Source organism: Octopus bimaculoides, chromosome 11 (genome assembly GCF_001194135.2).
Source record: "Octopus bimaculoides isolate UCB-OBI-ISO-001 chromosome 11, ASM119413v2, whole genome shotgun sequence".
NCBI lineage: Eukaryota > Metazoa > Mollusca > Cephalopoda > Octopoda > Octopodidae > Octopus > Octopus bimaculoides.
The window spans coordinates 65,740,428-65,747,078 of record NC_068991.1 but is presented as its reverse complement, the minus strand read 5'-3'; the positions used below and the strand labels follow the sequence as shown (position 1 = coordinate 65,747,078).

The 6,651-nt window shown below is 37.3% G+C and overlaps 1 protein-coding gene across 4 annotated transcripts in view; it reads left to right on the top strand.

The window, feature by feature from the left end:
• The window catches only part of LOC106870962 (ras-related protein Rab-4B), a 134,944-nt gene that overhangs the window by 33,169 nt on the left and 95,124 nt on the right, over positions 1-6,651 (top strand). The gene's annotated exons all lie outside the window — the stretch shown is intronic.

Sequence of the window (6,651 nt, the reverse complement as noted above, 5' to 3'; positions counted from 1 at the left end):
GATATATCATGATTTCAAGAAACAAATAATAAGTAAATAAAAGAAAAAGATACAAGCTAGTATTTTGTATTATTAAAGGGCTTCACTGTTAATTATAAGATCTTTGATAGTGTGTGGATATATATATATATATATATATATATATACATATATATATATATATATATAAGATAGATAGATAGATAGATACGCACACATACATGTACTGGTGATTAACTGATTTCTTTTCTGAGCTGTTTGTTTTTTAACTGCCCAAGTGCAAAAATTTAAATTAATTAATGTAACTGAAACTACCGTGGCAAATTTATTTCAAAGCAACACTTCATTTAGGAGCTATGAGATATCCAGTGCTACAGATGTGTGTGTGTATATATGTATCACACAATTGTTTACTAGATTACCTATATGTCATAGGTCTGCTCTGTGAGAGCCAACCTAGTGCTACAAAACATTTCAAGGTAGTAGAATCTGAATATTTCTATGGCTGGCATATATTTCTTTTAGTGACTGTACATAAAGATCTCACTCCTCTCAAGTTAGTTTAAATTACTGGTGAAATTCAAGAATATAACTAGCAGAAAGCACTAACAAGCATAGTTTCGAAGAGTGACACGAAAGATAGTCTTCAATGATGACAGGGCTTTGAAATAGCTATCTTAGTGTCATACTTAATGTATGTACACTGTTGATTAGGCCAATTACTGTGATACTTGTCCTGAGATAACCTTTCTTAGAGATGTGCTGTGTTAAAAACAGGATGTTGGAGATGAAAATTTGTCCCAACCTTGACCAATGAGAGTGCCAGGTGCATTTTGGCCTTTTTAGGCCTTTTCATGCTGCATGCTCATAGCCAGCCATGTGTTTGGATGAGAATTCATGCCTCCAATGTAGGTAACAGTGAATAAAACATTCACTGATGTTGTGAATAGCTGCCCAGCTGAATAAAAATCCAGTATATGCAATTGAGACAGTATTAAATTAAAATAGCCCCCTGTGTATCAGGTCCATTTTTTCCAAAGTAACATGGGCAAATGGTTTGAGCCTAATTTTCTTTCCCCACTGGCAGCAACTCAACTTGTCAAGATTAAAAAAATTTTTTTTTACACTCAAACTGGGATGGAATTAGGTGCTTCTCTCAAAGTGAAGCGCAACAGCATTAATAAGAATTGAACCCTGGTAATTCAGTATCTTACCCTCATAGCCATTATTCCTGAAAAATAGGAATACAAAACAGATACTCTCATTTGTTTTTGTATGTGTGTGGTATCTGAAATAACATTTAAAGCGATCTTGTTGAAATGATAGCTCATGTTTCAATCCTAGGCTCCATAATTAATTACATTGTTGACTATCACAGTTGTAAATTTATCTGAGAGAAAACCCAGAATAAAGTAGAATTCCAATGACAACTTAATCCTGAGTAGAAAATTTAAGAGACAGGAAGAAGAAAAAATAGTAAAAGACCATTTTATCTCTGCAGAGTTGTTCTGTTCCACATTATTTATGAGATTTGGCAATAAATGAGAATGGCAAGAAGAATTAGCTTATTACCACAATTGCGAGCTGAAATTTTTCATTTGTTGTTGTTGCTGGTTAACCCTGGGTCATTTCCTGATCTTGCAAACCTATTGTAATCAAATAATTCAAACAATGGAATGACTTGTTATATATTTCACTTTTTCCATGATTTGTATTTTTGCTGACTCAAAACATTACTTGTTTCCTCAGATTCTATGCTTTACTGTTATCATCAAAGTTGTTTCAATTGTGGTCATCCCTCCCCTTTTTTTATAATCAGACATAAAATATCGAGGGGTACATTAAACAATGTGTACTTCTTTAATACTGGTTGTAGGTTGTGATTTGTCAGTGTATTCCAGAACAGAGAAATAAAGCTTCCATCATTTCTTCATTCAACTGCTTGTTCAAATTTTTATTTTTTCAGGGGATCGGTTCCTGATTTTAAGCATCAAGGTAGCAATCATGACGGGTAGAAGTTAATTGGTTACACTGACCCTGTATTTGACTGACACTTTATTTCATTGATCTCAGAGAGATAGATGGCAAATTTGACTTTGACAGGATTTGAACTCTGAGCCAAAACATATACTGCAAGCAGATAGTTGGGTAAATCTGTCTGGACACTGACAGTTTAGCATGGCTTACTGAGCATTCAGCTTTTTTGATGTCAGTACTTTTTGATGCTGGAGACACACAAACACAAATGAATGCATGCAGAAATATACACATACTGATAGTAAGAGCGGGAGAGACCTTACAATTTATTGATTAAACATGACCATAGCCTGTGGCATATGCCAGTGGGTATAACCAGCAGACTTATGAGTACCCCTCATTCATTGGACAATAAACTTTGCTTGCGAAGACTTATTGAGACAAGTGACATCAAATCAAAATCACTGACGTGGCCAATGACAGTATCGCCTGATTGGCACTCGTGCCAGTGGAACGTTAAAAGCACATCCGAGTGTGATTGTTGCCAGTGCTGCTGGACTGGATCCCATGCAGGTAGCATAGAAAAAACACCTTTCGAGCATGGTCGTTGCCTGAACCGCCTGACTTACCCTCATGCCAGTGGAATTTAAAAGCACCCACTACACTCTTGGAGTGGTTGGCATTAGGAAGGGCTTCCAGCTGTAGAAACTTTGCCAGATCAGATTAAGCCTGGTGCAGCCTTCTGGCTAACCAGTCCTCAGTCAAACCATCCAACCCATGCCAGCATGGAAAGCAGACGTTAAACGACAATGATGATGATGATGATGATAGACATAAACACTTTCCTTTCTCCTCCTACACATAAAGAGCAATATGCTTACATACATAAAGAGAGGGGGAGAGAATGAAATCAATCAACATCAGATTGGTGCCACTAAAATGGCTGTGCCAAAACATCTCCTACTCTGCTGCAAGATATATTTTTTCTGCCACCCTAATGATTCTGCTGATCCACCACCTTTACCACAGATAGATATTGCCCTTGTTCTAGCAGTGACTGACTTTACCTCTGCTTGATTGTAATATTACTGATATATACATTTTTGATATCATTGCTATTATACATTTAATTGTAATACCTTCTACAGCACTATTGATTGCAATCTCATTCTCACTGCTGCGGTATATAGTCTCACTGCTTTACATATTGGGTAACAAAGCATTGCTCGTCTTCACTAATCACTGTCCAAACTTTTCTTTCTATAAATCTATTCAATTTCTTTCACATAACTCATTCATTATCTATTTTACTACACTAGCAGTCATTTCTAACAAAAAAATAAAAATAAAACCCCAAAAGAAGCTAGTTATTGATAAAGACTATCAGAACTAAACTGTAAGAGTTGATGACAGCCTACAGAAAGTATAATGGTATATGATATACTACACTAATAGACAATTTCCTAATGTATCCTGACAGTAGGTTCATTGTTAGAGTGTCTGCTCGGCTATTTTATATTGACTAATTGTGGTTATAAAATTTAGTTTGTTATTTCTTGGCCCCAGGTCATCCCTGATTAAGTAGACCTCTGATCAATGTCATTACATCTGTGACCTGACCAATTTTTTATCCATACATCTCTCTTCCTGCCTTCTTTATTCATCATCATCATCATCGTTTAACATCTGCTTTCCATGCTAGCATGGGTTGGACGATTTGACTGAGGACTGGTGAACCAGATGGCTACACCAGGCTCCAATCTGATTTGGCAGAGTTTCTACAGCTGGATGCCCTTCCTAATGCCAACTATTCATCCTGCATTTTCATATTTTCATAGATGATCAAGATTCCATCTCCTAGACACTGATGGCACTTCTTAGAAGTGATCATCAGCATCAGAGCACATAGCCAATGTAGGTAACTGGAGAATCCAGACTGTTCCTACCTACACCATATCTCTTGTGTGTTCTCACAAATGAGGAAACTCTGGAAATTGCAGGATTTCATTATCACAAATATATGTGATATTTTGACCACTGCAATGATAGGTTTGCCATCTGTTTGTTCTAAGAAATTTGAGTTTATGCTGGAGTTGGATTATAGTGAGGGAGAGCTATATTGAATGATCAGCCTCATTCTCTTGTTTCTCACTTCCTGAATGAGTGGCAAAGCAGATTTTGATGACTGAAAGTACACCAGGGATGCAATGGGATGACCAGGATAATGTATGTATCTCACAGCAATGTCTCAGAATATTGCATTTCTGTTCATTGAAACCTGATCACTGATAGTTAGATTTCCTCTGCACAGTCTGCTGGTAATACAGTCTTCATCAGCATAGATTGACAAGCTATTAACGAACGTCACTAAGTTTGACTTGTTTGGCTACTTTCAAGCTGATTTAGCCAGCTTGCCAATACTGTTGCCTAAAAGGTAGTACACTGTTGTAGTTTGTGGAGGCACAGGAGAGAGATGGGTATCGTGACTAAGCCAGTGGCAGATGAGATTAACTGACCTGAAGAGGACATGATCGGACCCTTATCAAAGGTATTGTCTCTCTTTGACACATCATACTTCCTATTCAGACAGTGTATCTAGGATGACATTATCCAATGTGATCTTGCTCTTTTGTAACAGTGTGATATGAGAGATTTGGTTGATATTTCTTGGAGTTTGAGGGACCATGTCAAGGCTCTTATTGTTCTGCCCAATCACTGTTGTTGTTGTTGCTGTCATTGCTATTGTTGTTGCTGTTATCATTGGTGTTGTCATTGTTGTTGTCATCACTAGCTGCTGTTGTCATTGGTGTTGGCGTTGTGATTGGATCTTTGCTAATTTATCACTATTATTATTGCAAATTTGTTAGGGTATCTAACCATCCTATTAATTGCATTGCTTTATTACCATTTTATGGACCTTGTGGCTAATAAATAACCAATTTAACATTTCACCATATATACTGGCCTGGCTTAGTCACATCTGCAACAGCTAAGTTGCCAGTATTCTGTACTTTTGATTTTTATTTTCAATGTTTCCTATTTATGACTATGTTGACACCAGATCTTTAATTACTCGTCTGAATTACATTCCTCTAAATATTCATTTTGCTACAGCCTTTAACAAATGTACATGATTTTCCAATGAAGTGTTTATACATAGTCATTATAAATATAGAAGTATGAAATTTATATGGTTGTTATTAAACTACCTTATCATAGGTTATGAGTTCAAGTCCACTGCAGGTATTTTCATTATGGGTAAAACATTGTTAGAGATGTTACCTATGGTAGACTGACATCCTTGCCAGGCAGTTTTATATCTTACTTTAATCTCATAAGACCAGAGGTAAACAGTGGCCCTTAAATTCTCCTAGGGCTTGAGTTTGTTTTTAGATAATACTACAATAACCCAGTAGATTATATATATATATATATATATATAATCATCATCATTCATCTGTTTTACATGCTGGCATGGGTTAGATGGTTTGACAGGAGTTGGCTGACAAGAGAACTGTTCCAGGCTCCAATTTTCTGTTTTGTTATGGTCTCTAACACCAATCACTTTACAGTGTGTACTGGGTGCTTTTTATGTGGCCTTGGTATGGGTGCCTATTATATGGTACCGGCACGGGTGCTTTATATGTGGCACCAGCATGGGTGCTTTCTGCATGGCTCCAGCACCTGCAAACTTGTAAGATAAGGACCTCTTGGCTGAAAAGGAGAGTGGGGAACATAGCTGTCTTGGCCATGATCTTACTTAGCTTGATGTCTTCTCAAGTACAGCAGATTGCCAGAAGTCTCAGTCTCTTGCCATCTCCTTAGTGAAGCCTAACATCTGAAGATCCTTTCTCACCACTTCATCCTACATCTTCCTGGGTTTACCCTTTCTACAGGCTCCCTCCACAATCAGAGATTGGCACTTCTTTATGCAGCTGTCCTCATCCATATGTATCACATGACCATGCCAGCACAGTTTTCTCTCTTGCATATGCCCAAATTATGCTCTTATGCCCAATTTTTCTCTTAAATCATTTACACTCTGTTGTACATGTTCACTGATACTGCCCATCCAGCAAAGCATGCTGGTTTCTTTTCTTTCATGTTCACATGTCGTCTATAGTCGGCCCTTGTTTCACTGCCATGTAGTATAGCTGTACATACACTGGCATCATACAATCTACCTTTCACTCTGAGGGAGAGGTCCTTTGTTACCAACAAAGGTAGCAGCTCTCTGAGCTTTGCCTGCCCAACCTATTCTTATTCCAGCAACTATGCTCTCAGAACTTGGTCACCTAGGTAACAGAAACTATCTTCTATTTCTAAGGATTTGCCTGGACAGTTGAGGGAGTCTATTTTCTGCACATTCCTAGTGTTTATTGTACCTGCACATCTGCCCCACACAAAAGCTACTCTCTGTTAACCTTCCTATTATACTGTTGTACCTCTTATGAGTCCATAAGGTACACTGTATGGAGTTTTGACCAAAACCTTTCCTACATATCAAGCAGGGCCATCTCCCTGAAGGGATCAGTGATTTGTCCATTTTTCTACTTACTAGGACTTTGGTCTTTCTTAAATTAACTCTAAGACCTCTTGATTCTGGACCTTGCTTTGACATCTGACATTTCTTCTCTAGTTCTAATAGTGTGTATGTATGTGTATGTGTTTATATATATATATAAATATATATAT